This window comes from Ranitomeya variabilis, chromosome 4 (assembly GCF_051348905.1).
Source record: "Ranitomeya variabilis isolate aRanVar5 chromosome 4, aRanVar5.hap1, whole genome shotgun sequence".
In the NCBI taxonomy this organism is placed as follows: Eukaryota; Metazoa; Chordata; class Amphibia; order Anura; family Dendrobatidae; genus Ranitomeya; species Ranitomeya variabilis.
The window spans coordinates 416,838,316-416,857,480 of record NC_135235.1 but is presented as its reverse complement, the minus strand read 5'-3'; the positions used below and the strand labels follow the sequence as shown (position 1 = coordinate 416,857,480).

Sequence of the window (19,165 nt, the reverse complement as noted above, 5' to 3'; positions counted from 1 at the left end):
TGGCATAACACAACAGTCTTGTTATTAAAATTCACTTATCGTGACTTCTCTGTTCCTCAATCGCATGCAGTCTGATGAGAGTTGTAATACCGGCAATGGCGTCCTCAGGCGTAACCTGCCAACGTGCGATCCAGCTTCTGGAGGCAACGGGCAGTCACCGGTTTTGCCCATTGAACCCCTAGTCCATTAATCAGTAAAGCCGAAGTGGGTAATGCCGTGGATGTCTCTACTCGGGGTGCACGTGGGGCACTCGGTACCGGGTCCAGTACTTAAGGGGACGTGTCACGGTGGCGACCCGGTCCGTGGCCCTGGATGCCCATGTAAAAGGGATATTGATTAAAGTTTATGTTCGTGACGCCACCTGTGGTATACGGTCAGTAGGGACCGACGCTGCTTAAATGGGTTTTCTGGGGTGTTGGTATGGCAGCTAGATGGTATAACTTCCCACAGGTGAAGTAGGTCCCCAGGGCTCCCGGTGTATAGGTAATATAATATAGTAACATAGTAACATAGTTATTAAGGTTGAAGGAAGACTTTAAGTCCATCTAGTTCAACCCAGACGAAGATGGTGAATGGTGTGATGAAGAATGAGGACACTGGTTTGCAATGTCTTTACCTGGTTTACTATCGCTTCAGGCAACCGCAGTCCAAGGCACCGGACAACAGGTACAGGCAGAGTCCAGCCGGCTTGGAGGCAAATCCAGGTCCTCTCACCAGGTAGAGATCAAAGCTTTCCTAAAAGTGCAGTGGTGATGTGGTTCCTTACTGCCTATTTCTTCAAAAAAGGTCCTCACAGTTCCTTTCTGTCCCCCATAAAGGTTAGGAAACAACCCGTATGACAGGTGAACTGGGCCGTTTTACAGGGTCTCTATCATGACCCGGGCCCTATAAATATCATAGTCTCCTGGGTATCAGTGCGGACAGTTGTCCTGCTGGTTTCTGCTATGCCACTATATAGTTCAGCACGGCCACGTTCTTCCGGCTACCGGAATCTGCACTAGCCAGGGAGGTATCCACTTCTCAGCTCTGTTCCACTGGCTCTGTTCTCCTGCGCTTCTCCCTCCTGCAATCTCTTCCACAATCTGCTCATCTTTCTTAATTCTTTCAATGCTTGAGCTGCAGCACCTCCAGCTGCACGGCTCCAAACACGTTCCTATCCCCAGACTCCACCAGTCTGCTGTCAGGCGCTCTCTGCTCCCTTGGTCTCTCTGGACCAACTGCTCTAACTTCCCCTCCATCCAGAATATATCAGGGCAGCTCCCCTTAATCCGGGTTCAGAGCTCCCCCTTCTGGCCTGGAGTGTGAATGTGTTGTATGTGAGATTTACCTGGTGAAAGTTATCCTTCATCGCCTCCAAGCATGACATCACTCTCCCCAAGGGGTTAGTAATGCCACTGTGATGACCAGGACCCTAGGGCGTCACACACGCCTGTCAGCAAGGGGGAATACACCTCATGATCCTGCACCTGGCATTCGCTTCTCAATGCAAGCACCGCACACTGTATGTCCAAGTGCCCGCAGCTCTGCGTGCTCACTGGTTCCGCGGGGTCCACACGTAACCTCTACCAGTCTCAGCTCCGCACCCTCTCTCTCCTCGCAGAGCGCAGCGCACACCTGCTTCCTCTCCCTGCCAGCAGGAAACTCTGCTCCTTTACCACACTTCCCACTCTCTCCCTTGTCTCGCCACGCCCTCTCTCACCAGGCCATGGGTCCTGTCCAGCTCCCCATTCTTCCCCCCCGGCAACACTGAACGCAGCCTCGACAGTTCCGGACCCGGCATTGCGAAGGTACCCGCAGACCGATCTTCCTCCTTACAAAATTTCTGCAGATGAGTCGTGGCTGGAGAAGTTGTCATGTTGGTCTGGGCCAGATGGAAAAGTGAAGGACTATCAGAACGAATGTCACCTGTAAGTCATTATCTGTAATTCAGATATTTTGCCCTCTCTGAACCAAGCCCCTAGCCCTAAACATACTGCCAGAGCTACAATGGAAGGGTTTAGATCAAAGCATATTGATATATGTGAATGGCCCAGTCACAGTCCAGACCTAAATCCCATGGAGAATCTGTGGCAAGACATGAAGATTGCTGCTCACAGACGCCTCCATCCAATCTCACTGAGCTAGGTTGCAATAAAGAATGGACACAAATGTCAGCACTAGATGTGCAAAGCTGGTGGAGACAGACCCCAAAATACTTGCAGCAGTAGTTGCAGTTAAAGTTGGTCCTGCAATATACGGACTCAGGGGGGCTGAATACAAATCAGGTCACAATTTTTAGATTTATACTTTTAAAATGTTTAGAAAACTATGAATTCTTTCTTTCACATGTCACAAATATTACTTTGTATAGGTATATCACATTAAATCCCAATAGAATACATTTTTGTGTGTGTAACATAATAAAATGTGGAAATGTTCACAGGGTATGAATACTTTTTCAAAGCACTGTAGGTATTGATAGAAACAACTTTGAAAGACCATGTATACTGTATGGAGGGTTGGTCTTACTGACAGATTCCCGATAGTGAAGCATTTCTCAGACTTTGGGAATCAGCATGATCTACAACTTTCTACACAGGGATGAAGTTGGGCTTTTTAGACATGCAGAAGAGAAAATCGACAATTTCAGCACATACTTTGTCCTTCCTTTACTTTCAGTATTGCAGAACATCTAGTGGTCCAGATGCACAGAACCAAAAATATTACCAACATTATCCTACACTATGAGAATGGCCGGCTGTAGCTGTTCACTGACAGCAATACGTTTCTTGTGGGATCAGTGATTTTAGGACCCAGTGGCAGAGTCTGCTCATTCTCACCAGTCAGCCAGCATAAGTGACAGGTTGTGTCCCCACCCACAGGGCAGGCTGCATTCTGCATCTGTCAAGTACAGACTTTGGCAAAGGCACCGGCTCCTGGTGAGACATCTAACCTGCTCTGGGTGTAAAAGAAGAAGGAAAGAGCAAAGAAGCCTCCTGCCAAGTGCTCTATGTCATGGCTGGGCTCAGGGTGGTCATGGATGCTGAGGGATGACTTCATGGACTCTTCTGGGAGGACATTCTATTCCACAAGTGCCTCTTCCAAGAACTTTGTGAGTGCCTTACCTGTCTACCTCTGTATTTTATCATCTCCCTCGCTTGCGTCTACTGTTATCGGTTTATTCTTCTTTGTTACATAAGTGATTCTTTGTGTGTGTAGTATACAGTAGGACAATAAGTACACCTGAGACTTATAGTTCTTCCTAGGACAGGAAAATGTCTATCTGCCATTAGCTTTGGCAACCTATTTTTCGCTGGTGGCTGCAAAGCTACAAGTTCTAGACGTGTCCTATTGAGTTGGGATTTGTAGTACAACAATGAGAGTTTTGCACCTCTTTTTTTAATCCTATAAAAGTCACATTTATATCAATAGTGTAATTTACCCTGGTATATAGGATTTTCAGCAATGTGGGATGCCCTGGTTTTGATTCTGCGTTAAGGGGTGATAACTTTAGTAATGTGTTTGTGCACCGTCCATTCTTCCCACACAGATTTGTGTATCTGAAGTTTTCCCAATGGGAGTTTGGGTTAGAAGTCACTTATTCCTGTGTGGGAAGCGGCTACTGAGCAGATCGATGAATGATGAGGAGCAAGTGACAGGAGGTTCACTAGATTCATAGCTTACAGACTGTGGGAGTCTGCAATCTGCAGTCGGATCCAGTAATGACTGTATATATTGTCTATACACTTTCCATACTTACAGCGGATGAGAGTAATCATACCAATGTCAGGATTATTCCATAAGACTTAAGTCACTTTCTTTTTATCCTTGTGGTCCACATTGCCATTTTAGTGCCACATTGTTCAAAACGGGGCATGTGGGGTCATAAATTTTGCGCAAAATCAAAAATTCTTATTTTTGTCTATCTTTTTTGCTCCTTCTTTAGAGCAAAAGTTTTCAAGATCGATTAAAAAGTTACATGCAACTCTAGTTTTTGTGCAAAAACATCCTGGTGTACAAGAAAAAATCACTCAAGGGGGTACATTTGCGTAAAAATGTTCTGACTTTTTTTTAAAAGAAATCACAAATAATGAATCATCTGGAAACATCTGGATTATGAGAAAAAAAGTCAAATCAACAATGGGAAGTAGGCTTCAAAATGGACGCAACTTAAAGTGAAAAATTGGTGAAAAACAAAAAGTAGCCTTAAAGTGGGAAAAACTAGATGAAAAATGGGGAAATTCAATAGTGACTCGGACTCATCGTTTTAATGATTCTGACTGCTCACAATGGAAATAATGCTTGTGCGCATTGATGATATTTATCGCTATTTATTGAAACTATCAGCAATGATTATCGGGACATGATCGGCTGCATTTTGCTTGGCCAGCTTATGTAAGTACTTGTCCACACAAGAGCTCCCCTGGGGTTTGATACTTCCCTGATGCCAAAAACCTGAAAAATATCTGCATTCCGAGTTCTGCTCCGGAAGTGGCGACTGTGTGTTTGCCACAGGCGCTTGCTTGGACTTTGTAAATTTATACTGCATCTTGTTAGTAGTGTATTTCCTGAGTTGTGCAACGAGCTACAGGTTACTGATCACCTTGTGACTCTAAAAGTAGTGTGGGTGAGAGCTGGGATATACCAGGTGTGTGGATAGAGAACATGAAAGAGTGCAAATATGTCCCAGGGTGGGGTGTTAGATGGCATGGGCGCAATCATGCATTGCCTGTATGTACCTGGCCAAAATAATAGCTGATGCAAGCAGTGGATTGGAAGACACTTCAATGGAAGACTAGCTCTAATATTCATATATCTGTCCGATTTATGAAGATCAAGCAGTACGATGACACAATGCCCCCGATTTAGGACCGGGGCCCGATATATGGTGCCTACTACACAACCAGCTATTCGTCAACCACCTATACAAGTCATAACCACAGAAAAGCTCATGTGATACCTACAACTCAATGAGATATATCACTCTAGTAAATGGATAGAAACATTTACATTTTCTTTTCCCCAGGCATTATTTTAGGTGTATCATTAAACCAGAGAAAAGAGGCCCCCTAAGTCCCATAGCTCATCATATATGCGATGTGACAAAAGCTGCTATGGAGGTGGAAATGGGCCCCTTTACCTCTTTGGCCCCTGTGTGGCTGCACAGGTTTCCCCAATAATATGTCCGCCCCTGCAATGAAGGAATCCTCGAGTAACGCTTTTTTGGTTTCAGGAATTATTAGACCACTAGGAGGTGCTCTTCCATTGCAGCGTTTGCAGATATAGCAGATTTCACCTTCCATAGGATGCTATTTCTAAAGAATAAGTAGTGAAAATGGGATTTGATCAGTTCAATAAAAATTGTGCATGTGAAAAGCAATTTTTTTTTTTACAGGAAGCTAACTGTGCATTTATACAATGTGAACTCCACTGGAAAAAAAAGCCTAATGTGAGTTTGTCTAATGTTTCAGGATATTTTTCTCTAAAATCGTAATTCCACATCATATAAGTGGAATATAATGTATGCTCAGCGCATAATGGGTCAGTGAACAAAAAATACGCTGATCACCGGAAGAACCTGGCTGCTTAGTGGTTTCTAATTAGGCAGGGTTCAATACAATCCTTTTAATCCAGCAAATAATATTCCAGACAATCATACAGTCCGCCACAAGTTCCAAGTAATTCCAAATGCAAAAACGTGTAAAAACTAAGGCTCATGTATGCTTGTCTATTCCGGTTTGGAAACAAACAAACAATCCCCTTTTTGCATGGCGTTCATGCCCACGTTTGATGGTCACGTCGGGGCTTCCATCGCAAAACGGGATTTGGGCAAATGCGCCAACAGGATCATTGACTGTAATGGCACTGACAGAGTCAATGTGGGTTCTGTTGTGCATCATTTCCGGTCGTAGACACCTCTGACATAGGACACACGTTTCGGGGGGTGGTTTAGACACAAGCCCCTACAGGACCACTGAACGTGGGACAGAACGCAATGTGAAAGCACCCTAAGTGATCCGTTTCATCAGTTATGCAAACGGAAGGGCCCTATTAATTATTAGGGTTTTTTAGAGCAAAAGAAAAAAATTCTACATGCAGAAATATTTTTTTTCATCCTAAAAAAATAGACACCAAACAGACCCTATAATAATCAATGGGGCCCCTCCCTTTGTATAACCAATGCAATGGATCACTTATTCCTAAAACGGATCAGATAAATAGAATGTCCCAACAGAAACATGATCAGAACCAAAAAATGAGGAGCAATCAATAATTAGGCTCTTTTATTAAAGTAACGATGCACAGTAGTAATTTGCCTTGTCTAGGGACTGAGGGTCACTAGATGACAGAGGGATTCTGCAGCGCCCCAGAGTCCTGGTCGTTGCAGTACTGTGGCTCCGCCACTATGGGGAGCTACGGTGCGTCCGATGGCACTGAAGGAGTTCATCTGATCAGGTATCACAGACACCAATACATTTCACAGCAGGGCCTCCGGGGGGAGCTAAGGGTGCTATTCATTAGGCCACTCCCCACCATAGTGGGTAAACCGGGGGTCAGGCAGGAAGTGAGATCAGAAAGCTGACTGGATTGGACGAAGCAACACCTAGTGGCAGAGGGTGTTGTGGAGGAAGAGACAGTAGGGTCTCTGTCAGGGGTGGGATCCTGACAGAGGCTTGGCATTGAAAAGAACGTAACGGGTCCGCGCCAGCTCCGGGAAGCGGCGGGACCCAAGAAAGGACTAGAAGCGAGATAGATTGTGCTGAGTGAGAAACGAGATCAAGCAATAGGAGAATTCCAGTAGGGGTCGTGCTGTAAGACCGGAGCAACACCCTACTGAGGCGCACTACCGGTGGCCGGAACGCCGAGGGAGTATTATAACATTCAGCTTCAAGCAATACTCTAAACAGCGGCAGGACAGTCAGTTTAAGGCGGGCTGTCTAACACATATCACCTATGAAGTCTTGGGAGGCAATTGCGGGAGAGGGGCGTCTCTAGGGTCCCGGAAGAACTCCAGGCCTATCCGACAAACGGGTGCCGTTCTAACTGTAACATCAGGAAGGGACGGAAGATTAGAAGAACATCATTTAATCGAGTTGTGAGGGAACTTAAGAAACAGACACAACGGTTGTGGGGTACTTTCCGTAAGCACAGCAGGGAAGGACTACAACACATAGCGCTAAGAAGGAAGGCACCGATTTCCACCTGTGAAGTGAACTCTGGAGGTGCCATTGGACCGGCCGGACTTGCGCAGCCTGGTGAACCGTATTCTGGACTGAGGACTCAGAGATCTCCAGTAAAGAGGTAAAGAGACTGCAACCTGGTGTCCTCGTTATTTACCGCGACCTGCACCCCACAACTGCACCGTTACAACACCACTTATTGCACTGGACGTCCCCCACTGACAGACAGGGCCACGGACCGGGTCTAGCCACCGTGACAACCCCAGAGCAGAGACCCAGAGGCCCGGCTCCGGGTACCCCTCGGCCCTGCGGTGGTGTGGGGGCGCTCCAATTCTAAAAATACCAATGAGATAATCCCTGTGTCATTCATTGCCCTGACACTACTGGCTTTTTTTTCAGATCTGTTATTTTATCAGAAAAAGTTATGCTGCTTGCTGTGTGTTAGTGTTTTATAATTACGAGTGGGTTCTGCACCCCTGCATGGACTGATAGCTACTTTTCTGATTAACCAGTAATACAGAATTTGATATTCTGACTCTGTTCCCAACTGCTAGAATGCACAAAGTTCTCTCCCCAATTTTTTATAGTAGATGCGGAAACAGACCGCCGTATAACTCGTGCGAGGATCGCATCGTAAACCTCGTACTGGCTGTCGGCTCTCCTGACCTGAGCTTCACAGCTGCATAGAAAGTCATCGCACTGTCACGCTCAGGTCAGGAGAGATGCTGGGCCCGTCCGTGTAGTGCAATGCGATCATCGCACGAGTTATACGGCAGTCTGTCTCTGCCCAGATACAGTTAATTTTGTGAAGCTGTCCATGTGTATTCACAATATATCATGGGGAATGTGTATTTTAAGATTGTAGACTTTCAGCTGGAACATTCAGTAGGAAATGCGTGTAGCTGTATGAGGAGAAATGTGCACACTAAGCACATGCAGTAAGATCTTCCATCATGCTGGTTTCGGTATCTGATTTAGATTTCTTTAATCATATGTGTGATGTTTTTTCAGCATGAAATTCTAGATGCTATAAGCGCTGTAGATGTTTTTCTCCACGGGGGGCAACAACCTCAGTTCTCTCCAAATTTCTAAGTACCTCAAACCATTTATGACATGTAAGTTGAAAATGAGAAATCCAGGCACCCAAGGGTGTAAAATGAAGACTCCAAAATCAATTTTTAACTAATTTTCTGGATCTATAGGGGCAAACAACCAAGTTCCCAATGTGAAACCATAGAACTCATTTTTAATGTACAAGATGGAAATCAAAATTGCAGCTACCCCAAGGTGTAAACCAAGGATCCCAAAATCAATTTCCAACCAATTTTCAGGAACTGTTGGAGCAAACAACCTAGTTTTAAAGGTTGGATTTATAAGTGCCTTAAACCATAGTAGCCATTCATCATGTGCAAGATGGAAATCCGAGGGCTAAGGGTATAAACTGTGGTCCCCAAAATCAATTTTTGAACTCATTTTTCAAAACACTAGGCAAGTATAGATCTATTCATGCTGTGTGGCAGCTGGAGATGGCAACTGTTGAGGGAACCAGGTTAATGGCAGGGAATCTAGCACTAGGTGGATTGTATCTATTAGGCTCCCTGATAACACCAACGTAGTGGGGGAAATTAGTCAGTGATTTTGTACAAACTTCTGAGTGTTTTACCAACTTCAAAAATGGCGGCACCTATGTTTTATTCAAAGGTTATTCTATGGTTATTCACCATGGCTTTAGATACTAATGGTTCCTAGCAAAACTAGAGCATGAATAGTTACAACAGATGTACGTATATCGCTTGGCTGTTATCGTGCTGTGGTGTATATCTAAATTATAGGAAATTGTGATAAACTGACCTTTTTTTTCTGCACAAACAAGCATAGATATAGCGGTTTTCTTTGTGATTGATATCTGTGTGGTTTTCCTGTTTAATTTGTATGAAATTTCAAGAACTGGGTCTATTGTTAAGTGAAATTAGTATACAGGCATATATGCATATAGTCTAGTTGTCTATTTGTCCAACTCTATAGGTATTTCAATCAAGAAAATAACATATCTTTATGAATAAGCCCTTAATAAGCTAATAAGAAGAGAAATGCTTTTAGCGCTTGTCTAATAGGAGTTACCACCTCTGGATCCTCATTGGTTAAAGTCAAGAGCTGCATCCAGTATGTCTTCTAGCAAATGGTGTCTTTAGTATTGGCCTTCATGGAGAGCACTAGAGGAAAAAAGGAAAGACTATCTCACAGTTTCAGGAGTCACCTCACCGCCATATAAGAGAGGTATCTGCAATGTGAGGGGTCCATCTGTTAAATGGAGATTGTAATGATCCAGAGAATACACTGTTTGATCCAGGCTCTCGACAAAAGTCTTACATAAGACAACCCTATGTGGAGCCAACGTTGGAGAAAATCATACAAATTGCAAAAAGGATGCCAGCATTTTCCAAAATCAATCTCCCTTATTAAAAGTTCTATACAACACAGCAAAAAGGGCAGCATTTTGTTTTTTTCACAACCAAGCACAGTCTTCGTTTTGACAATATGGAGGAAAAAGTATCATGTTGATCAGGGAGTGTCATTGGACTAGAGGTCATAGTGGGCTTGCTCAATGCAACAGAGTTTACTGGGTTGGAGAGGCCTGATTGTATTTTATTTCTGTGTGAAGTTCTAGAATATTCACAAGTCCTTAAGGAAACTTTAGAATTAAAAGCAAAGTGGATAAATTCTATTAAGAGTAGACACATTTTCTTGCCTCCAGTGTAAAGAGACTGATTAAGAATAACCATTGTGAATATTGATAACATACCAAGTTAATGCTATATTGTATGCTCTGAGCTGATCTATTTCAGAATTGATTGGTTGGGTCTTTTGGATCACTCACCAGGTGTAAGAATCATGAACATAGTTTTCAGAGCAGTAGATGCTCTTAGTTGCCCTTATCACTGCCCAGTTACTATATATCTCTTACATAACCAGAGGGTGTACTGGATTACCTGTGCAGACCAAGTCCAGCAATTTGTCCCTTGGTGGACAGGGGCCGTTTTTCCATAACTTTTTGCTTTTAGTTGAATTTTGGCAAAACGCAAGAATAAATAAAGGTGAATCCAATTTTGTGGCAGGGGTCTTATAATGTATACCTAAAAGCCACAGCTCAAAGCTCCTACCCCTTAGGCATCTAACCCTTATCCCTCTTCTCATGTGTGGCATTAAGGACAAGAGCTTTTATCTAACTGCTATACTTGCACAAAATAAGAAAACTAATGGGTATTATTCTTGTCTTTGTAACGTAATCCTACATCGCCCTTTGTACTAAGCTATGGGCAGCTTCTCTGAGGTGGTACAGCTTTATGTAACCTGAAATTTCTATGGAAGAAGGCAAGGTCTTATAGGAAATCTTTAACATGCCCTCATAGGATAGAGTTAATAGGTACTAAGTACACACACTACACAATCCATACTCTGGAGCCACAACACAGAAAAACCTAAAGGGATTGTCTGGTGAAAACAAGTTATCACTTATTCCAGTAGTCGGACCCCCACCGATCGTTAAGTTATCACCTATTATCAGGATAAGTGATATCTTATTTTCATCAGACAACCACTTAAAGTACTTGTAAATATAGATACTTTAAAGCTGGTGTTACACTAAACGACTTACCAACGATCACGACCAGCGATACGACCTGGCCGTGATCGTTGGTAAGTTGTTCTGTGGTCGCTGGGGAGCTGTCACACAGACAGCTCTCTCCAGCGACCAAAGATCAGGGGAACGACTTCGGCATCGTTGAAACTGTCTTCAACAATGCCGAAGTCCCCCTGCAGCACCCGGGTAACCAGGGTAAACATCGGGTTACTAAGTGCAGGGCCGCGCTTAGTAACCCGATATTTACCCTGGCTACTATTGTAAAAGTAAAAAAAAAAACACTACATATTCACATTCTGATGTCTGTCACGTCCCCCGCCGGCGTCCACAGGGTTAAAACTGCTTTCGGCAAGAGCGCTGCTAATATGCACATGCTGCTACCGAGAGCTTCCCTGCACTGACTGTGTCAGCGCCGGCAGTAACAAGTCACCGCTGTGCTCTGCTTTACGGCCGGCGCTGACACAGTCAATGCAGGGAAGCTTTCGGCAGCAGCGTGTGCATATTAGCAGCGCTCTTGCCGAAAGCAGTTTTAACCCTGTGGACGCCGGGGGATGTGACATCAGAATGTGAGTATGTACTGTTTTTTTTTTAACTTTTACAATGGTAACCAAGGTAAATATCGGGTTACTAAGCACGGCCCTGCGCTTAGTAACCCGATAGTTACCCTGGTTACAAGTGAACACATCGCTGGATCGGCATCACACACGCCGATCCAGCGATGACAGCGGGTGATCAGCGACCAAAAAAAGGTCCTGATCATTCCCATCGACCAACGATCTCCCAGCAGGGGCCTGATCGTTGGTCACTGTCACACATAACGAGATCGTTAGCGGGATTGTTGCTACGTCACCAAAAGCGTGACGTTGCAACGATATCGTTAACGATATCGTTATGTGTGACTCTGCCTTAAGGGGTTAGAGCCATGCCTTGCCATTAAACCTCCAAGAGCCCTTTTACCTAAGCAGAACACTAGAAGGCAGGTTCGGACTGCCCTATAGGGTCAGTGTCGAACTGGAGCACCATGGGCCCACCATAGAAAATAATTCTTGGGGCCCACTATGTAGCTACATAGAAATAAATGTAAGACCATCAATTGTGTGGTAACACACGCTAATATCAGGATATAATATAAGGTAGCACCCATCTTAATTATGTAGCAGTGGTTAGGGTAGCCCCCTCATAGAATATAAAGTAGCCTCCCTCATGGAATATAATGCAGCCCCGCTCATAGGGTATAATACAGCACCCCACAAAATATAATGCAACCCCCTCATAAGGTATAATGCAGCCCCCCCATAGAATAGAATATAGCACCCTCATATGGCATAATGCAGCCCTCCTCATATAGTATAATGCAGCCCCTTCACAGAATATAATGTAGCCCCCTCAGAGCATAATGCAATCCCCTCATAAGGCAGCCCCCCCTAGAATATACTGTAGCCCCCTCATAGGGCATAATGCAGCCCCCTGAAAAGGTATAATGCATCCCCACTCCACCACCATCATTAGTGTCCCCCTCCACCCCATCATTGTATTCATCACCACCTCCATCATTGCCTTTTCACCCACCACCTCCATCATTGCCTTCTCCCTCACCACCACCATCTTTGTCCTTTACACCACAACCATCATTGCTTTCTCCCCCACCACCCCCATCATTGCCCATTCCAACATCTCCATCATTGCCTCCCCCCACCACCATCATCATTGTCATTTCCACCACAGCCATCATTGCCTTCTCCCCACCACCCCATCATTGCCTATTCTACCACCACCATTGCCTTCTCCCCCACCACCCCATCATTGGCTCCCCCACCACCATCATCATCATTGGCTCCCCCACCACCATAATTGCCTCCCCATCACCATCATTGCCTTCTCCCCCACCACCCCATCATTGCCTCCCCCACCACCATCATCTTTGCCTCCCCCACCCCCATCATCATCATTGCCTCCCACACCACCATCATTGCCTCCCCCACCACCATCATCGCCTCCCCCACCATCATCATCATCATTGCCTCCACCACCATCATCATCGCGTCCCCCACCATCATCATCATCATTGCCTCCACCACCATCATCATCGCCTCCTCCACCACCATCATCATCATTGCCTCCACCACCATCATCATTGCCTCCCCCATCACCATCCCCCATCACCATCATTGCCTCCCCCACCACCATCATCATTGCCTCCTCCAACACTATCTTCATCATCATTGCCTCCATCACCATCATCATTGGCTCCACCACCATCATCATTGCCTCCACCACCATCATTGCCTCCCCCACCACCATCATTGCCTCCCCCACCACCATCATAATTGCCTCCCCCACCACCATCATTGCCTCCCCCACCACCATCATCATTGCCTCCCCGACCACCATCATTACCTCCCCCCACCATAATCATCATTGCCTCCACCACCATCAGCATTGCCTCCACCACCATCAGCATTGACTCCACCACCACCATTATTGCCTCCAGCACCATCATCCTTGCCTCCCCCACCACCATCATTATTGCCTCCCACACCACCATCATCATCATTGCCTCCACCACCACCATCATTGCCTCCACCATCACCATCATTGCCTTCCCTCACCACCATCATTGCTTTCTCCCCCACCACCCCATCTTTGCTTCCCCCACCACCATTATCATTGTTCCCCCCACCATCATCGTCATCATCATTGCCTCCCCCTCTATCATCATTGCCTCCCCCACCATCATCATTGCCTCCCCCACCACCATCATCATTACATCCTGCCACCACCCCTATCATTGCCTCCCCACCACCATCATTGCCTTCTCCCCCACCACCCCATCATTGCCTCTCCCACCACCATCATCATCCTTGCCTCCACCACCACCATCATCATCATTGCCTCCCCCACCATCATCATTGCCTCCCGCCACCACCCCATCATTGCCTCCCCCCACCACCCCATCATTTCCTTCCCCCACCACCCCATCATTGCCAATCTCCACACACACACAACACCACTATCACACATACAGCGCCACACACAGACAGCACCGCACCACTCTCTCTCACACACCCACAAAGCACCGCATTACACACACAGCCACACACACAACACCTACTCACCTCTCTGCACGTTCCCCGCAGCTGCAGCACATGTTGGCAGCTTCCTCTCTGAAACAGCCGCGCTGAATGATGATGTCATCCAGCCGCGCTGAGTCAGACAGGAAGTGCTGGGCAGGCAGGCAGGAAGTAATACAGCGTCGGATCACTGCAGCTCCACTCCAATCCCAAGCGCCGCGGCCCTGATTCAGCAGCATCGGCGGACAGTGTTAGCCTCAGCCTGTGGCCAACTCTGGACGCTATTACAGTGAAATCAATATTTACCCTTCTCCACGCCCATGGGGCATGTGGAGCATAAATATTCATTTATCTTTAGCAGTGGGGACCCTCCGGTTCTCCGGTGGTAACGGCAATCCCCCGGTGGGCCCCCAACTCCACTGTATGGGAAGTACTTTTCATAATTCACTCTGTACAGAAAAAAGCAACATCTCATCATTCACTCACTAAACTACCCGAGATATAGGTAAATTTGTGAACAAGGGTAGTATAATATTTGTATGCAGGTGAAAAGTTGCCCCCCCCCCCCATTTGCTCTTGGCCCCCCAGTCTGACACTGCTAGAAGGTCTAAAATGTGGGACTCCCAATGTGCTATTCCTTAATAAAACATATCTTCCAAGTTTCAACTCTTCATTGAATAGTTACAGGAAATTGGAACATAGCCTCTTTTCTTACTGTTGGGGTGTTGCTTTGGGGGTTTGGGTACTAATGATAAAAACTGGCATGACATACCTTTTACTTTACAGACTTTATGTCTTTACGGATTCAGTTGACCATGCTTAATATTTCTCACTGGCTGTACAGTTTTGACTTGCTGCCATTGGACATCAACTTTTGACCCTTTTTTCATCATTGGGAACAATTGTTAATACTTTGGACCAAAGCCATCGTTCCACTGAAGTACAGTAACATCCAAGATGCAGGTAAAGAACAGGGGGCACTGCTTGGGGGATGTTCTTTGTTGGCTTGGCAGTAGGGAGCTGTCGCTTCTCTCCATAATCCGCCTGAGATGTTTCCTGAACTTGGATCGTCACTCTTACTGGCCCTCTACAGGTGTCCTGGCTTCATGTTTTGGGTTAAGGAGCTCAAGTTATGGAGAGGTCACAGGTCACATCTAACACTGAAAACTCTTTAGCAATTATTTAGCAATTAGGAACGCTTCCTGTGTGCGCTAAGGAGGGTAATGGCTTACGCCTTGACCTTATCTTGCACACTGGAGACTTTCTATGAAGTAGTTCCTCTTTCTATTAAAACCTTCTAACTGGTCGGTGGTGCCTGTGGTGGAATCTGGTTTGAGCTGGCCGTGGAATGCTACCCCCGAGGGCGTATAAGAACAACATTACGTGTGTCAAATCTTCTCTCTAGCCGGATTAAACATAAAAATGTGAAATGGTTTAATCTGCCTAATGAACAAGTGTATTGTTTAAGCAAACGCTAAGGCTCTACCATGTGGTGCAAGGTACCTGTGTAAGGCTCAAACAATGACCCAATGCCCAAATCAGATTAAAATGCATCCGGTTTAGTGCACACCTCTTTCCCTTGTGCCATGTCTCTCAAATTTGTTCCAACTTGAAATATTTACTTTTGATCTTCTCTCATTTATGCTGCTTTTAGAAGGGCCAATAATTGGGAAAGGAGCCTTCTTAGAACCGCTTGGTCCCAAAGAGGTCCACAATCACATAAGCAAAACGCTTGTTTTTCCGCTGTGATGATTTTTTTCCCGGCTTAAAAATAAATCATAATTCTCGGTAGCACATCACCCTGTGTAAACAGGACTTTTGCTACCGATAACAACAATATGTTATACGCACATATTCGTCATTGATTTACGCACATGGTTTTGCAGGCGACCAATCAAAACAAGCCATTAAACAACTGCCAATTGGCTGGCATGTTATTTAGAAACCTCTCAAGGTTTATGGAGAGAAACTTAATCCCCTTTTTTGCATAAATAATAGCATCCTCATTCTCAGGACCTGCATTTCTATAGTTCTCATGCTGAACCGATTTTCTGCATATCTTATGCCATTATGAAAACATACACTAGCTTGTGTGTATATTTTAAATGTTGTTTGTAGATATAAAATGGGGTAAATAACAGAAAAATATGAATAAAATATGGTAAATGACAAGACACCATGGTGCCCTGAAATACCCTATCATAGTCACTTATTTGCATTGCGTCTCTCTTATTTTGGATCTGCCACATCATCTTTTTTTCAGGTTTATGCTCCTATGATATAACCAGGAATGTTTAGTGCAGGTGTGAACCTAGCATTAGAAAAGATTTTCCATTGGCAACAGTTATTGACCATATAAAAAGAATCGTATTATATATTATGGAAGCGCATTGTTATTATCAAGGTTGACCTTATTGGAGGCTGTATACATTTATATGAAAAGAGCTCCTTCCAGTGGTAGCTGCAGGCAACAACAATTTCATCATTTAAAGGGAACCTGTCACCCCGTTTTTTGAAGATGAGCTAAAAATAGCGTTAAATAGGGGCAGAGCTGGGCGTTACATTAGTGTCTTTGTGTGCCTTTATTCCCCACCTATGCTGCCGAAATACCTTTGTAAACTCGCCGTTTTCTGCTGTCACTCACGCTGGTCTGGTCCTATGGGCGTGGTGACAGCGCTGTTTCTCCCCCAGAATCCTGCTCATCATTACGTTGGTGGCGTAGTGGTGTGCGCATGTCCAAAAGGCTAATCCACTGCCCAGGTGATGAAAAACAGCGCGATCTTCGCTATTCAGCCATTTACCGGTGGGCGCTGCCATCTTTCCTGTGGCCGCGCGTGCGCAGATGGAGATCGCGGCGGCCATTTTCCTGAAGCCCCGGGCAGCAGAGCGCTCCATCTGCGCACGCGCGGCCACAGGAAAGATGGCCGCGCCCACCGGTAAATGGCTGAATAGCGCAGATCGCGCTCTTTTGCATCACCTGGGCAGTGGATTAGCCTTTTGGACATGTGCACACCACTACGCCACCAACGTAATGATGAGCAGGATTCTGGGGGAGAAACAGCGCTGTCACCACGCCCATAGGACCAGACCAGCGTAAGTGACAGCAGAAAACGGCGACTTTACAAAGGTATTTCGGCAGCATAGGTGGGTAATAAAGGCACACAAAGACACTAATGTAACGCCCAGCTCTGCCCCTATTTAACACTATTTTTAGCTCATCTTCAAAAAACGGGGTGACAGGTTCCCTTTAATACTACCCACCTGCTCCCAATAAAAAAAATTACCAATAAATGCTAAATTCAGAGATAAAATAGCTGTTTCCCTATTTTCCATCCTTTCTTGCGTGGTTCCTCTGATTTCCAATCCCCTCTTCATTTATGTAAAATTGCTGCCTGCGTATCAGACTATACTATTTTTATTGTGCTTTGGAAGTTTGAGACCCTCCTCGGACTCTCTCTTGAAAATGACACCTTTAAGGCCGGGATCAGACAATTGCATATTCTCTCTGTGAATTTCTCCATCTCCTCTGTTCTCTGTTGTATGAATCTGCAGAAATCGGATTGCACTCGGATGACATCCGAGTGCAGTCCGATGCTTTACATGCACTCATAGACTTGCATGGGTGCATGTCATCCAATTAGCGGAGCCACTCGTAGCATGCAATCTGTTAATTATTGATGGAGACACTTTGGTTGTATTAATGGGGATTGGCCACACTTTTGAATGGAGTTTCCAAAAATATTTCACAGGACATGCACGATATACTGTATAATTAGTTGGGTAAATACCACTATTATTCTTGCAGTGGATGTTTTTACTTCTGTAATTGATGACTGTATGCGTGTGATGACTTGTGAATGCGACCACAATGAAAACCACTGTGTGTGCATATACATTGTGAGCTTCCTATTCTGTGTCCTGGCAATGAACTGCATGCAAGTTAACCCCTTCATGGCTAGTCTTAGCCTTCTATTTTAACTAGGCTCACATCTTCCTTAAAATACTACACATATTAGTGATTTTTTATAATTATATATATTATATAGTTATTGAGTATTTGTCTATTGCGTGTATTTGCATAGATACTGGCACAGAACTATACAAAAGTTTTTGGCAGGTGTGGAAAAAACATGCTGCAAATTTAGAATGCTTTAAAAAATAACAGTGTTGATAGTTTATTTTTTAATCAATTAACAGAATGCAAAGTGAATGAACAAAATAGAAATCAAAATCGAATCAATATTTGGTATGCCCACCCATAGTGCATGACCTGTGACAACCTCACCTTTGTAGCAGAGTTTGGCTGTTCCTCACCAAGTTTTAACCCTCCTTCGCTGCTGTTTCTGTTTCAGTTGGGCTAGTTTCACATTTGCGTTAGAATCCGCAGCGTTTAATCCGCAACTGTAAATGAAGGAAACACGTACAAACGCAGCGTTTTTTAGATGCATACGGTAACTCATGCCATTTAAAAAAACGCAGCGTTTTCACGCTTTTCCATGCATTTTGCATGCGTTTGCATTTTTTGGTGCGTATGGTGGAAAATTTTACAGGCGAAAAATCTAGATAACCAGACACCGCCAATGTGACTACAGAGGGTGTGTATTATGGGATCCCTATATATAAACCCTAGGACTGCTGAAATCTTAACAGTGTGCTACTGTATCCTGTGTCATGATGGATCTTCGCATGGAGAGCTTTTATTTCAACCTGGATTTAAGCATCAAGCTGTTTCTTACCTGTGCGTTTGCTTCTGAGCAACACAGAAATCGCAAAAGATGGAGAAGGAGACGTCGTAGGCGTTTCTGGAGACACCCCATTATCGAACTCCGGGAGAGCCGTGGAGCCGTGGAGCCTATCACACGCTGTATGGCGAGCTTAATGCCAACTCGGAGAAATTCTCGGAATATACCCGGATGTCGCAAGACTCGATCCGGGATTTGCTTGGTTGTGTCAAAGAAGTCATCCGGAGACAGGACACCCAGCTCCGTAGAGCGATTCCACAAGAGGAACGTCTGCTGGTTACATTAAGGTACGTAATAATTCTAAACAAATGCCAGTCATAATTATTGTTGGTCTGACATGTATTCTTTGTATTTCCCTTTATGTCTTTAGCAGAACAACACCATAAATAGAATTGATTGTAATTTATTTTTTATTTATTTTATTACAGACTAGCTGTACTACCCGGCTTCGCCCGGGGTAATAACTGCTGTTAGCAAAATAGAATGTGTTAACAAAAATTTATTCTGCACAAAAAAAACACAAAACAAATAGATAGAAATGTAATTATTAAA

At 44.8% G+C, this 19,165-nt stretch overlaps 1 protein-coding gene across 1 annotated transcript in view; it reads left to right on the top strand.

Annotated features, from left to right (window-relative positions):
* Window positions 1-2,913: 2,913 nt before the first annotated feature.
* GCGR (glucagon receptor) overlaps window positions 2,914-19,165 on the top strand; it is a 172,020-nt gene continuing 155,768 nt past the window's right edge. Inside the window, exon 1 of the mRNA XM_077251326.1 lies at window positions 2,914-3,091. The gene's annotated coding sequence lies outside the window, so the exon portion shown is untranslated. The remainder of the gene's footprint in view (window positions 3,092-19,165) is intronic.